Raw genomic sequence first — 16,114 nt, forward strand, 5'->3', positions numbered from 1 at the left:
CCGCCCATTTCTGTGGGAGAAAAGAGCAACTGGATGATTCATTGTACTTTGATGAGACACAGGGAAAGTGCTCTGACAGGCCATATGTCAGGTGCTCCAGAAATCAGACCTGTAGGGGATGAATGCAGGTAAACTGAGCTACCCCAACTGCCACCAGATTGAAGCAATCGGGGGGACACCACTGGTGAGTTACTCTAGCCCTTGGAACAGCTGGAAACCGTTTAGCTAACTGGTAGGAGATAATCAAGATGGGGATGGCCATAGGGACAGGGGTAATGGGCCATCATGACGTGCTGTTATCAAAGAAGATCTGCTAAACTGCCAGTTCACTATTTTCCTGTGGCACCCTGCAAAAAGGAAGAAGGTTTAAAGTTAGAAGCTGAGATTTACAACAGGATACTTTAGGATACCATTGGACAACTGGCCATCAGAAGGATTGGGAGAGGTGTTCTCAATAGAATATTGGCCTTTTTATGTGCTCACCCAATGGCAAAGGGGGAAAATGAAAGGGGGCTAGTAGCTACATTAATAATCATACTCACTGAAAGGGTTAATAATCACACAGGTTTAAAAATCACATAAGCTGCAAGCTGCTAACCTCAGTCACACAGCAAAAGCTGTGAGAAAACCACTCGTCTCAATTAAAGCAGACCCAGATAAAAGTCAAGGACCAAAAAACTCCATTACAAGGGAGGCCTCAGTTCCACAGCATACGCATAAGACTGTCATTGAATTATGTGCTGCTGTAGTTTGTCAGTGTTTCTAACAAGAGACAATGGGACAGGGGATTTGATATACCACTGGTTGGAAAAATAGGTACCATAATCGTATCTGGAGGTTAATAGATAAGTAGAAATAAATACGTACTTGGTGATATTATAATTAGGTCGATGTGCACAAGTTGTAATTGGACAATTACACCCTGATGTAATGCATGATGTAAACCTAATCGACAGTTGTGAGTGGATAAAGATGACCTCTATGTAAATGTACATTTCTGATTGATATATGCTAATTTCTTGAAATCAGATCTGGAAGTATGTCTGTCTGTGTGATGCTGTATCCAGCACTCTCTGCTACGCCACTAGCTGGTATGCCAGATTCCCTGCTAGTTCATAGAAATAAAGGCTAATTTTAAAACTTCAATATCTTGTCTGGTCTTTTGAAGGAAACAAAGTCTGTAAGCAGTTGGACATCAAACAGACCCACAACACTCCCCAAGTAATCCCTTCTCAGCATTGTTCAACACAGAGAAGGTTGGGCAGTGAAATTATCACCTGGAAATCGGTCAGATCAGGGGATCTTTGACACATCATCAGATCTGAAACTAGTCAGTGGTGTGGAACCTTTCATCATTCATTGAACCTCATGAACCACTGACTCATTCCTACATGTGAGAGATTGAACAAATGTGATTTGTGTGAGGACTTCACAGGCTCACAGGATCTTTTAATACACTAGATGCATCTGTAGTATCACAGGAGAACAGATAAATGGATGAGAAACTATTCAAATCTGAGGTGTACGACCAAGCCTTTGCAGTTATGAACACTTGTTAATCCCTGGTGCATCCACACTGGGCAGAATCAGTTCACGTGATGTGATATAACAAATGCATTTTGCGGACATATAATCTCCACAATTAGCAACAAATTCACATCAGGGAGATATCATTTATGCCTGATGTTTGCAATAGATCATTCTCACAGTCATTGTATCTCCTTGCACACCAAAGCATTCACTTCGGACAACCCATTCCAACACATTTTCACAGTTATCGATCCTGCACATATACCAGTGCACACACATGAGAGAAATTATTAAAATATGAAGTGTGTGACAAAGCATTTACGCATTTATTGACACTTGTAAATCACCAATGCATTCACACAGGGGAGAAACCATTCACATGTGATGTGTGTGGCATATCATTCTTAACATCATTACACCTCCACGTACACCAGCGCAGTCACAGAGGAAATAAACCGTTCATATGTCAGGTGTGTGCCAAATCATTCTCAGTTAACAAAGCTCTGCATACAGCAGCACATTTTCCCCATTCACGTGTGAGGCATGTGACAAATCATTGGCACTGTTATGAAGCCTCCACATCCATCAGACAATTCACATGGGAGAAACTATTCACGTGTGAGATTTGTGACAAAGCTTTTGAAATATGTACAAGACTTCTAAAACACCAGATGACTCACATACAGACCCTTCCGGTTTGTGAGCAAGCCTTCACACAGTGATCGTGAGTGAATGATTGATATATTCACACAGGAGAGAGACTATCCATATGCGAGGCAAATCATTTTCAAACTGATCATCCCTCCCTGCCCGCCAGTGCGTTTGAGGACACTCACAGGGGAGGAACCCTTCACATGTGAAATGTGCAGTAATTATCCTGAAAGAATTTTAACCTCCTGGTCAATCAGAGAATCCATAGGAAGAACCATTCAGATGTGAGGTGTGTGACAAGGCTCCACACAATCAGTGTACTTCCTTATCTAACAGCACACAGGGGAGAAACTCTGTCAGTGTGACTTCTGCACAAAAGCCTTCACACAGTTGTTAGACCTCTTGGAACATCAGTGACCCCACATGGGAGACAGACCCGACCAGTGTGAAGATTATCAGGATTGTTTCACCTCATCTCGTCTCTCACCAAACACCGACAGCTCCTCATGGAGTCGCACTAAGTTGATCTTTCTCTACACCCTAGGTATGACTGTAATACTACATTCTGCACTCTCTCCTTTCCTTCTCTATGAACGGTATGCTTTGTCTGTATAGCATGCAAGAAACAATACTTTTCACTGTATACTAGTACACGTGACAATAATAAATCAAATCAAATCCCTTACACTGAGAGTTGTTTGTGTTCGTTACCCTCCAGTGCTCACAGAGGAGAGCTGTCCTTCCAAATCACTGTCTATCTCAGCAGTGTCTGTCTCCAACCTCTCCCATCATCAGTCCAATCATTTTAAAAAGGCCAAATTAACCATTGACCAGTTTTTCTACCCAGTATTCATTTTGGAGTTGCAAAACCTCATTAAAATGCAGGCATCTTTTAAAATGAAACTAAAACTGAAGTTCCCTTAATAGGCAACTGCAGAAAAATAAATTAAACTTAAAGCTATATGTAATTGCCAACACACATTAATACACATATAATTTAGCTAAAGCCATACCTATTTCTCGACACAAGATTCATTTCAAGTTCTGGGAAAGATAGAGTTATTTTCAACTGTTCAGTTTTGATTTTGATTTGATTTGATTTATTAGCATATAGTGAAAAGTGTTGTTTCTTGCGCGCCATACAGACAAAAACATTCCGTTCACAGAGAAGGAAACGAGAGAGTGCAGAATGTAGAGTTACAGTCATAGCTATGGTGCAAAGAAAGATCAACTTAATGCAAGGTAAGTCCATTCAAATGTCTGACAGCAGCAGGGAAGAAGCTGTTCTTGAGTCGGTTGGTATGTGACCTCAGACTTTTGTATCTTTTTCCTGATGGAAGAAGGTGGAAGAGAGAATGTGCGGGGTGCGTGGAATCCTTAATTATGCTGGCAGCGGGAAGTGTAGACAGAGTGAATGGATGGGAGGCTGGTTTGTATGATGGATTGGGCTACATTCATGGCCTTTGTAGTTCCTTGTGGTCTTGGGTCTTATTACAACCAGAAATAATGCTTTCTATGGTGCATCTGTAAAAGTTGGTGAGAGTCGTAGCTGACATGCCAAATTTCCTACTCTTCTGAAGAAAGTAGATGCGTTGGTGTGCTTTCTTAACTATAGCGTCGGCATGGGGGGACCAGGACAGATTGTTGGTGATCTGGACACCTAAATACTTGAAGCTCTTGACCCTTTCTACTTTGTCCCTGTTGACGCGGACAGGGGCATGTTCTCCTTTATGCTTCCTGAAGTTGATGACAATTTCCTTCATTTTGTTGACTTTGGAGGAGAGATTATTGTTGCTGCACCAGTTCACCAGATTCTCTATTTCATTCCTGTTCTCTGTCTCATCCTGTTTGCGATCTGACCCACTACAGTAGTGTCGTCACCAAACTTGAAAATTGAATTGGAGGGGAATTTGGCCACACAGTCATAGGTGTATAAGGAGTATAGTGAGGGGCTGAGAACACAGCCTTGTGGGGCACCAGTGTTGAGGATGATCGTGGAGGAGGTGTTGTTACCTATCCTTACTGATCGTGGTCTGTGAGTTAGGAAGTTCAGGATTCAGTCGAAGAGGGAGGTGCCAAGGCTCAGGCTACGGAGTTTGAAGATGAGTTTTGTGGGAATAATAGTGTTGAAGGCTGAGCTATAGTCAATAAATAGGAGTCTGACACAGGTGTCCTTGTTATCTAGGTGTTCCAGAGTTGAGTGCAGGGCCAGGGAGATGGCGTCTGCTGTGGACCTGTTGTGGCAGTAGACAAACTGTAGTGAATCCAGGTAGTCGGGGAGGCTGGAACTGATTCGTTCCATGACCAGCCTTTCGAAGCACTTCATAATGATGGATGCCAGAGACATCGGCCGACAGTCATTAAGGCATGCTGCTTGGATTTTCTTAGGTACTGGAATGATGGTTGTCTTCTTGAAGCTACTAGGACCTCAGATTGTTGTAAAGAGAGGTTGAAGATATCTGTGAATATCCCCGCCAGCTGATCCACGCAGGATCTGAGGGCTCGTCTGGGTACTCCATCTGGGCCAGTCGCTTTCTGTGGGTTGACCTTCAAGGCTGCTCTGACATCTGCAATGGTGACCCCAGATACAGGTTCATCCAGGGCTTCCAGGGTAGAGGGCATCCTCTCGCTGACCTCTTGCTCAAAACGGGTGTAGAATGCGTTGAGCTCATCAGGGAGGGGTGCGTTGGAGCCGGCAATTTTACATGCCTTTATCTTGTAGCCTGTTATGTCTTGCAGACCTCGCCATAGTCAGCGGGGGTCGGTGTGGCTAGTCTGGGATTCTAGCTTGGTCCGGTACTGTCTTTTGGCATCTTTGATGGATTTCCTTAGATCGTATCTGGCTTTCTTGTATAGCACAGTAAGAAGTCTCACAACACCAGGTTAAAGTCCAACAGGTTTATTTGGTAGCAAATACCATAAGCTTTGTGAGACTTCTTACTGTTGTGAGACTTCTTACTGTGCTTACCCCAGTCCAACACTGGCATCTCCACATCATTTCTTGTATAGGTCAGTGTCGCCTGACATGAACGCCTCAGACCTGTACTTCAGCAAGCAGTGGATATCCCTGTTGATCCATGGTTTCCAGTTGGGGAACACACGGATTTGCTTCTTTAGCATACAGTCTTCTACACACTTACTAATGAAGTCAGTTACTGTAGTGGCGTACTCGTTCAGGCTGGTTGCAAGATTTTTAAATACTGACCAGTCTACTGACTCCAAGCAGCCCCATAGGAGATCATCCGATTCCTCAGACCAACATTGCACGACTTTCTTTGATGGATTCTCCCGCTTCAGTTTTTTGTTAGTTATTTTGGTTGATTCAGTTGGTTGATTTCAGTTAGTTATTTTGGTTGATTCAGTTTGCTGCAAACTGAATATTGTATTTGTTGGTTATTGTTCTATTAATCTTCTCTATAGATTTGTAACTCAGAATAAATTCATTTATTCAGCTTCAACCAGTGTGATGTATTCCTATTCGCTGAAACACTCACCAGCCTACAGTAAGAGTCCGGTACACAATATATCAGTTGAATGTTACTGCGGACTGCTATAATTTCTCTATCAATGTATTTAAAATTTCCAGTTCACAGGAAAAAGAATGTTTCCCTCAGAAAGAAAGACATGCATTTATATACAAACTTTCACAAACTCAGTCTATCAACAAGCATTTTACAGCTAATGAGGTAATGTTTGAGGTGTAGTCACTGTGGTGATGTAAGAAACATGGCAGCCAATTTGTGCACAGCAAATCTCATGAACAACAATGTGATATTGACCAGATAATCTGTTTTGTTGATGTTGATTGTGAAATCAATACCCACCAGGACACCAGAAATAACGCCTCTACTCTTCTACAATGTGACTCCAGGGTGGTGTGTTAACTCCCTGGTGCCAGGGTCAAGGATATCTTTGAGCGTGCTCAGGACATAATGAAGGGGGAAGGTGAACAGCCAGAGGTCGTCGTACACGTGGCAAAAGAGCTGGTACAGGGGAGAGGAATTCAGATTTTTGGATCATTAGAATCTCTTCCAAGGCAGGTGGGACCTGTACGAAAAGCATGGGTTGCTCCCCTTAACTGGAGGGGCACCAACAACCTGGCAGGGAGGCTTGCTAGTGCAAAATTGGTGGATTTAAACTAACAGGGCAGTGGGATGGGAACAAAAGCAGCAGGTCAGCATCTGAGCAGAAAGTAGAGGTTATTAGGATAAACAGGCAGAGCCAATCTCATGACCATGGTGAAATGAGGAAACATAAAAGATCAAAGTGTGAGTTGAAAGTTGGAGTAAATGACAGAGATGAGACTCAGTGTTATCAGGGATTAATAAATAAGGTTGGAGAGTGTGGAAAGTGTATTGCACAAGAAAATATTAGAAGAAAAAGACAAATTAGTAGGACGTATTTAAAAACCTTGCACCCAAATGTGTGCACAATTCATAATAAAGTTGATGAGCTGACGGCACAAATAGAGACAAACCGGTACGACCTGGTGGGTATTATTGAAATGTGGTTACAAGAGGATCAGGACTGGGAGTTAAATGTCCAAGGGTACTCAGTATTCTAAGTTGATGAGAAAGAGCAAGGAGGTGGAGTGGCTCTATTGGTTAAGGTTGACATCAAAACTATATTAAGAAATGGTATTGGGACGACGGACCAAAGTGTTGAATCAGTCTGGATGGAAATTAAAAGAAAGGAAGAAACCATTTGCTAGGAGTAATTTACAGACCCCCAAGCAATAATTCCAAAGTAGGGCATAGTGTAAACCAGGAAATAAGGAAGGCTTGTGAGAAGGGCACAACAGTAATTATGGGTGATTTTAATATGCATATGGAATGGAATAAATGAATTTGGCAAGGGTAGCCTCAAGGGAAGGTTTTTAGACTGTATGAGGGATTGTTTTTCAGAGCAACATGTCATGGAGCCAACCAGAGAACTGGCTACTTTAGATTTGGTATTATTAAATGAGGAAGGATTGATGAATGGTCTTGTAGTTAAAGGATCCTCTTGGAAGGAGTGATCACAGCATGCTAGAGTTTCAAATTCAGATTGAAAGAGTGAAGACAGAGTCGCATACCAGAGTTTTAGTATTGGGCAAAGGTAATTATACAGGCCTGAGGAAGAAGCTGACCCTAGTGGACTTGGCAAAAATATTAACAGGCAGGACAGTTGGAGACCAGTGGCAGTTTTTCAGAGAGATACTCAGTACCTCTCGATTAACATATATTCCTGAGAGGAAGAGTAATTCTAAAAAGGTGAAAAATCATCCATGGCTTAACAAGGAAGTCAAGGATAACAAAAGTGAAAACTAGGGCATACCATACTGCAAAAGTTCGTGGCACTCTGGAGAATTGGGAGAACTTTAAATGTCAGCAAAGGGTTACTAAAATCAAAATCAAAAGAGCTAAGATGAACTATGAAAGGAAACATAAGCACTGATACCAGAAGCTTCTATAAAGCTTATTTATTAGTCACAAGTTGGCTTACATTAACACTGTATGAAGTTACTGTGAAAATCCCCTAGTCATCACACTCTGGCGCCTGTTCAGTACGCTGAGGGAGAATTCAGCAGTGTCAGTATGGTTTTATGAAGGGCAAGGTGACAAACTTGCTGGAGCTCTTTGAGGATGTAACCAGCAAGGTAGATAATGGTGATCCTGTGGATGTGGTATATCTAGACTTCCAGAAGGCATTTGACATGTCCAATGCACCGAACCAACACATATTTTGGAGCGTGGGAAGAAACCGGAGCACCCAGAGGAAACCCATGCAGGCACGGGGAGAACATGCAGACTCCACACAATGACCCAAGCTGGGAATTGAGCCTGGGTCCCTGGAGCTGTGAGGCAGCAGTGCTAAGTATATAAAAAGGAAGATAATAGTGAAATTAAATGTTGGCCCTTTAGAGGATGATAATGGTGAGGTAATAATGGCAGATGCACTAAACCAATATTATGTCTCTGTTTTCAGTGGAAGATATAACTTTCTTCCCAAAAACTGCAGTTACTAGAGGGGAATGTAGTGAAATTACGATAACTAGAGAGAAAGTTTTAAGTAAATTAATGGGATTAAAGGCAGATAAGCCCCTGGGCCTGATGGTCTGCACCTAGACTATTAGAGGTGGCAGCAGAAATAGTGGATGCATTAGTTATGACATTCTAAAATTCCCTGGATTCTGGAAAGTTCCCAGTAAAGGAGGCAAAAATTGGGACACTATAACCAGTTAGTTTCACCTCTGTGGGTGGGGAGGTTGCTGGAGTCAATCATTAAGGAGGTGGTAACTGAACAGTTGGAAAAATAAAGCTCAATTCAGCAGTGTCAGCAGTTTTATGAAGGGCAAGTTGTGCTTGGCAAAATTGCTGGAGCTCTTTGAGGATGTAACCAGCAAAGTAGATAATGGTGATCCTGTGGATGTGGCATAACTAGACTTTTGGCCAAAATGGATAATCTCACACTTATCCACATTAAAATTAAACTACATCTGCCACATTCTGGCTCATTCTCCAAGCCTATCAATATCCATCTGTAAACTCTTTAACTATATCAGAGCCTGCTTTCCCACCTATTTTAGTATTATTCACAAATTTTGCTATGTTACATTCTGTCCCTACTTGCAGATCAGTTATATAGATTGTAAATAGTTGAGGTCCAACTGAACCCTGCAGCACCACACTAGTTACAGTTTGCCATCCAGAGAAGGACCCATTTATCCTGACCCTCTGCTTTCTGTCAGTTGGCCAATTCTCTATCCCCAACACCCTGAGATCTAACCTTCTGGATCAGTCTTTTAGACAGCACCTTGTCAGTTGCCTTCTGGAAGTCTAGTTATGCCACATCCACAGGATCTGGGCGTCCTTGTACATGAATCACAGAAAGTGGGTATGCAGGTGCAACATATAATAAGAAATGCAAATGGCATCCTGCCAGTTATTGCAAAAGGACTGGATTTTAAAAGTAAAGAAGTGTTGTTGCAAATGTATAAGGTGTTGGTGAGACCACACCTGGAGTACTGTGTCTGGAGAAAGGATGTGGTAGCACTGGAGGCAGTTCGGAGGAGGTTCACCAGATCGATTCCAGAGATGAAAGGGCTGTTGTACGAGGAGCAGTTGAATAGCTTGAGCTTGTACTCATTGGAGTTCAGATGAATGAGGGGGGATCTGATTGAGGTATATAAAAGGCTAAAGGGGATTGATAAGGCGGATGTTGAACAGGTGTTCCCCCTTGTGGGACAGTCTAGAGGAAGAGATATAGGTATGTTTCTGATGAAAAGTGAGATAAAGGGCTATGGAGATCAGGCAGGAAAGTGGAGTTGAGACCAGGATAAGATCAGTCATGATCATTTTAAATGATGGAATGGGCTCAAAGTTTAAATCCCCCCGATCTGCTGTTCAAATTCACCTCTGTTTCACTGATTAGTTTCCCAAGCTTCAAGAAGCTTACGTTACTCCAGAAATATTTGGCGCAATTTGAATTTTAAACAAGGTTCCATGTGGTATGTAAAATGATTGCTGTCTGAAACCTTTATTTACACATGAGGACATTGGAAGTCACATTAATGTGGGATCCACAGTGTATAAAAGAATTTAAACACCTTCCTGGTCATAAAAAAAAATCCATGTACTATCATTTACAAATTACTCCACATACATAATTCATAAAGAAAATGATCACACATGAACAATAAACAGTTTGTTCTTATGTAGTTCCAATTTCCTCTCCTTACACACACATGTGGACATAATCTATAAAGTGTTCAGATCTTCTTATGGTATGTGTGAGAGATGTTGGCTGTTCATCTGGTGTCTGCTGGTCCCTGAGGTTACGTTGTCTCTCTGGGGAATGTTGTTGCCATGGAGAATGTTGCTATGGTAAACGCTGCTGCTGAGCCATTGCATTTGTTGGGGACAGGTTGACCTCAGGGACTGATGGTCGTTCAGTTCCTTGCTCAGTTGGTGAAATCAGATCTGCCTCATCAGCTGTCTGCTGTGAAGGAACAGCTTCTCCGGTTGCACGTAAAAGTCTGTGGCTGTGATGATAGATTTGGCCATTCACTTTCACTGTGGATGATTGAGGTGACAACTTCTCTACACAGGTCCCAAATTGCCAAGTGAGCTAACTTTAATTGAATGTGTTGAATGTTTGCACTCTGACTAGCTCGCCAACTCTCAGCTCTGGAAATGATGTGGCAGCTTTATCAAAGCGAAACTTTTGGTCATTTCAATTTGATCTTGTCTCCCACTCTTGTTACTACTTTTGGCTTCAGTAGTTTGTTTGCTATTTTTGCAAGAGTAGTCTGGTGTACAGTGACATCAGTCACTGGACTAGACAACTTTCCATGCCTTCAGTACATGTGTTTCTCCACTCTAACACTGCTTTGTACCCATCTGTACTGGATCTACTCCATTTTTGGATGATCCCTTTGGCACTTTTTCTACTGACAAAGCCTTTCCATTTGACTGGACATAGTTTAAAGATAATGTGTTGTGCTGAACTTTCCAATTATTTATGAAGTGCCGGAATTCTTCACTTGTGAATTGAGGACCAATGTCACACATCATAAGGAAGGAACAGCACGCTCCGAAAGCTTATGGTATTTGCTACCAAGTAAACCTGTTGGACTTTAACCTGGTGTTGTGAGACTTCTTACTGTGCTTACCCCAGTCCAACGCCGGCATCTCCACATCATGACACATCATAATGTCAGGAATGCCATGACAACTGAAGTGTGCTTTCAAGCATTCTATACAATCTCAGTCAAACTCCCAGTAGTCTGAATAGTAGTCACTGTGACAAGATAATCAGTTCCAGTGAGAGTGAAGACATCCTTGCTGCATGAGGGTTGCCCCAAGTCCTGTTTCACTGGCATCTCACTGTAGGGTGACTTTATCACTGACATCACAGTACCTCAGCACTGGTGTTGTTGTCATTAGTTGTTTGATGTGAGTGAAAGCTGCTTTTGTTTTGTGCCCCAATTGCACTAAACATTGTTTGCGGATTTATACTCTGATGACAGATCAGCGGGATCTTGGTTAGGTAGTTCCTGTGTTTTTAAATTCATTTTCATTGGATGTGGGCATTGCTGGCTAGGCCAGCACTTATTGCCATTCCCTCCAGAAGGTGGCAGCGAACTGCCTTCTTGAACCGCTATAGTCCATGCGGTGTAGGTAAAGCCACAGTGCTACTAGGAAGGGACTTCCAGGATTCTGACCCAGCAAGAGTGAAGGAATGGCGATATATTTCAGAATGGTGAGTGACTTGGAGGGGATCTTCAGGTGATGGTGTTCCCAGGTATCTGCTGCTTTTGGCCTCGTACATGCTGTCGAAGGAACATTGGTGAGTTCCTGCAGTGCATCTTGTAGATGGTACACGTGGCTGCCACTGTTCATTGGTGATGGATGGATTGAATGTTTGTAGAATGGGTAGCAATCAAGCAGACTGCTTTGTCCTGGATAGTTTGAGCTTCTTGAATGATGTTGGAGCTGCCATCCAGGTATATGGAGTACTCCATTACATTCCTGACTTATGCCTTGTAGATGATAAGACAGGTTTTGGGGAGGCAGGAGTTGAGTCATGCACTGCAGGATTCCTACCCTTTGACCTGCTCTGGTAGCCACAGTATTTATATGGTTAGTCCAGTTCAGTTTCTGGTCAATGGTAACCCCCATCATGTTGATGGTGGGGGATTCATCATTGGTAATAGTTAGGTCTTGTTGGAGATGGTCATTGCCTGGTACTTGTGTGGCGTGAATGTTCTTTACCTCATATCAGCCCAAGCCTGGATATTGTCCAGGACTTGCGGCATTGGACGTTGACTGGTTTATTATCTGAGGAGTCTCGAATGATACTAAACATTGTGCATTCATCAGCAAACATCCCCACTTCTGATCTTATGATAGAAGGAAGGTCATTGATGAAGAAGCTGAAGATAGTTGGACCTAGAACCACTACCCTGAGAAACTCCTGCAGAGATGTTCTGGAGCTGAGATGATTGGCCTCCAGTCAAGTGTGACTCCAACCACTGGACAGTTTTCCCCTTGATTCCCATTGTCTCCAGTTTTGCTAGATGTCCTTGAAGCCATACTTGGTCAAATGCTGCTTGATGTCAAGGGCAGTCACTCTCATTGCACCTCTGCTATTCAGTTTCCTGATGTTTCAGGAGTTCCAACAACTGTGTGAAGGTTTTATTATAGAATTCACACTGATAGAGCTTCTCCCCTGTGTGAAGATGTTGAATCAGGAGATACACTGATTGTGTGAAGTTCTTCTCACACATCTCACACTAAAATGGTTTCTCACCAGTGTGGAACCACTGGTGCTTCAAGAGGTTGGAGAAGTTGTGGCAGTCTTGTCACAAATATTGCACCTGTGTGAATCTACTGGTGGCCTAGGAGTATTAAAGATGTCACAAACACTTCATCACAAATGTCACACTTGAAGGGTTATTCCACTGTGCGAACTGACTGATGAAGCTGGAATTTTGAGCATGTGAAGAATGATTTAAAACACACCTCACACATGAATGGTTTCTTCCGTGTGAATGCATTGGTGTCTGCGGAAATCCGATAATGACGAGAATGATTTCTCACACACATTACATGTGAATGGCTTCTGCCCTCTGTGCGTGCGTTTGTGTGCGCAAAGGTTCCCTGACAGTGAGGATGATTTCTCACACAGCTCACACCTAAATGGTTCCTCTCGTGTGGTTTGTCTGATGGACCAGTAGGCTCGAGGACCTTGAGAATGCTTTGCCACACACCTCACATCTGAATGGTTTCTCCCCTGTGTGAATACGTTGGTGTACACGGAGATCTGTTGATGCTGAGAATGATTTCTTACACACCTCACACATGAATGGCTTCTCCCCTGTGTGGCTCCTCTGATGGACCAGTAGGCTCGAGGACCTCGAGAAGGATTTCTTACACACCTCACACCTGAATGGTTTCTCCCCTGTATGAATGCGCTGGTGCACACGGAGATCCGATGATGCTGAGAATGAATTCTTACAGGCCTCACAGGTGAACGGTTTCTCCCCGGTGTGAATACGTAAGTGCCTACGGAGATCCGCTGATGATGAGAATGATTTGTCGCACACCTCACATCTGAAGGGTTTCTCCCCTGTGTGAATGCGCTGGTGTTTCTGGAGGCTCCATGACCATGGGAATGATTTGTTACACACCTCACACCTGAATGGTTTCTCACCTGTGTGAATGCGTTGGTGTGTACGGAGATCCGCTGATGCTGTGAATGATTTCTTACACATCTCACAAGTGAACGGTTTCTCCCCTGTGTGAATGCGTTGGTGTATGCGAAGATTTGATGATGCTGAGAATGATTTCTTACACACCTGACACATGAAGTGTTTTTCCCCTGTGTGAATGCGCTGGTGTCTACGGAGATATGATGATGTTGAAAATGAGTTGTTACACACCTCGCATGTGAATGGTTTCTCACCTGTGTGAATGCGTTGGTGTATGCAAAGACTCGATGCTGACAGGAATGATTTTTCACACACATTACAAGTGAATGGTTTCTCTCCTGTGTGAGTGCGTTGGTGTGCGCGGAGGGTTGATGACTGTGAGAATGATTTGTTGCATATGTCACAAGTGAATGGCTTTGCCCCAGTGTGAATTAGCCAGTGCTTCACAAGGGTAGATAATTGTGCAAAACCCTTGTTACAGACCTCACATTCAAATGGCTTCTCCCCAGTGTGAATTCGTCGGTGATTTAATAGGACTGATAATTGTGTAAAGCCCTTGCTACACACCTCACATTCAAATGGCTTCTCCCCAGTGTGACAGCGTCGGTGAGCATCCAATGTCGATGGATATTTGAAAGCTCGATCACACACCTCACATTTCAGTGGTTTGTCTGCCATGTAGCTGTCCTTCTGTCACAGGAGGGAGAACAGATGATGGGGTGTTAGATCATATGGGCCTGTGGATCCCTCCTTGTACACTTCACACTTGAACAGCCTCTCAATTGTTTATTAGATCATGCGGTTCGACGAATGATTGAAACTCTCACCACACTTGGAGCCACTCACACTTCTTCCCAGCGGCACTCTAACCAATCACCCACAGCCAAACCATCAGAAAGGTTGGTTCTGATGGAAGGTTCCACACCACTGACCAGTTTCAGATCTGATGATCTGTGAAAGTTCCCCTGTCCCGACTGATTTCCAGATGATGGTTTCACTGCCCAACCTTCTCTGTGTTGAGCAATGCTGTGAAGGGACTGGGTGTCTTCCCACAGTTGTGCAGTTGTTTCTTGGGTGATGGTCAGGATCTAGATGCTGTGTCTATCCTCTCAATATTCTCTGGTGAAGTATGGTGAATTCATTCTGTAAAACAGGAAAAGGAAACATGATTCCCTCCAACTCCCTCTCCACCTTTGCTGAAGGGACTGACTCCTCAGCTAGAAACTTTCCACAGCAAGTTCCAGATTGCTGTTTCCCTGTGTGGGGGATCAGATGCAAGTCCTTTCTTTTTCCTCACTTGACTGGTACACACCCTCTGTTTCCAGCAGGGACGCTGGATAGTGACCAGGAGCTGACAACATGGCTACTTTCTTTCCTCTGGCCTGACTTACATCTTCCCAGGCACTGTGAGAGCAATGGAAAAGGAATTCGGGGACAGTGCAAAACAGGCAATCAATTCATTATGCGCTCGATTTGTGCTGGCGAAGGCCAATTTTACCCATTGAGTTTGTGTTTAATGTAAAAACAGGAGGAGAAATATTAATTCAAGTAAAATTTTGAAATTTCCTTCCCTTGGTTTTCCAAAACTTTACACAGAAATTGCACTGGCCGGAAGTGCTGGAAGCTAAGGAAAATATTGCTTCAGTGTAGCTGATTGAAGGGTTCTGGTTTATCCTGGGAAATTAGATACACTGCACTCACTCAGACTGCACATCCCAAATTCAGCTATCAGACACAGCACTGGGCAAAACTATCAAATCCAAGCCCAGGCTTTTGGGAAAGGCCGAGGCCTTCAGGTAAAATCTTTAAAGGTATTAAAAGTCACCGTAATACTTGTGTCTCTGCCCCTCCCAGATAATTACACCTCACCTTCTCATATTCAGCAATGACCCATCAACAAAACTCAGCCTGTAAATCAGAAGGGAAATGCTTCCAATAAACACACTCAACATCCAACACACAGCTCCAATCAAACAGCTCAGCACAAAGCACCGAGTAAACAGGTCTCTCAGCTGGATCTTCTCACACAGCATAAGGGGCATTCCCACACCTGATTCCCCACAGGATAATCAGATTGTCTGAACATTAGTGTGGATATTATGCAATGTAATTATTATAAATTCTGCTCCTTCACTCACCATCTCCTCACTTGGTTTTCAGTTCCTACAGGAAGTGAAGCAGCTGTGAAAGAGGAAGAGGAGGGAATGGGCAGAGTGGGTGGGCTCTCTGATTGACGTCTCTCACAGCCAATCCAAATATTTCTGCAGTAACAAGAGTTTCCTGAAGATTGGGAAACTGACCGGTGAAACGGAGGCGACTTTGAGCAGCAGATCAGGTGGGGATTTAAACTTGTCATTGTCCCATCTGAATAAAACCTCAATTATTGCAGCTGCTGTCTGAGTTCCCCTGGTAAATGTTTCACAGAGATTTCTAGTGTGGGAATAGCATTCTTCATCCTCGGAGACTTTCAAACTGACAACATCAGTGTGGGATGTGTAGCCTTGGATGTGTTTGACAGCAGATCAGAAGAGGAAAACTCAGCATCCAAGGCAGTGACGATGTGCAGTGGTGGGATCAGCACATGTACAGGAGAGAGAGAGAGAGATGTCCGGAGAGGGGGAATTGACCCAGCAATCGGAAAGTGTTTCTCATCTTGGGAGAGTGACTTGGTGACTTAGGAAGAGTGCTCGGGCTCATTGTGGGAATAGATGCCCCATGGTTTGATATCTTACAGCCCTA

The 16,114-nt window shown here is 43.4% G+C and overlaps 1 protein-coding gene and 1 pseudogene across 2 annotated transcripts in view; one reads left to right on the forward strand and one right to left on the reverse strand.

Moving 5' to 3' along the window:
• Positions 1-16,114, forward strand: part of LOC144497075 (uncharacterized) — a 257,791-nt gene that overhangs the window by 208,282 nt on the left and 33,395 nt on the right. The gene's annotated exons all lie outside the window — the stretch shown is intronic.
• LOC144497073 (uncharacterized) lies at positions 8,790-15,556 on the reverse strand (annotated as a pseudogene). The gene is made up of 3 exons (XR_013498503.1): positions 15,514-15,556; positions 14,308-14,518; positions 8,790-14,062 (listed from the first exon to the last, which is right to left on the reverse strand). The product of XR_013498503.1 is annotated as an uncharacterized LOC144497073 (transcript).

Source organism: Mustelus asterias, chromosome 8 (assembly GCF_964213995.1).
Source record: "Mustelus asterias chromosome 8, sMusAst1.hap1.1, whole genome shotgun sequence".
In the NCBI taxonomy this organism is placed as follows: domain Eukaryota; kingdom Metazoa; phylum Chordata; class Chondrichthyes; order Carcharhiniformes; family Triakidae; genus Mustelus; species Mustelus asterias.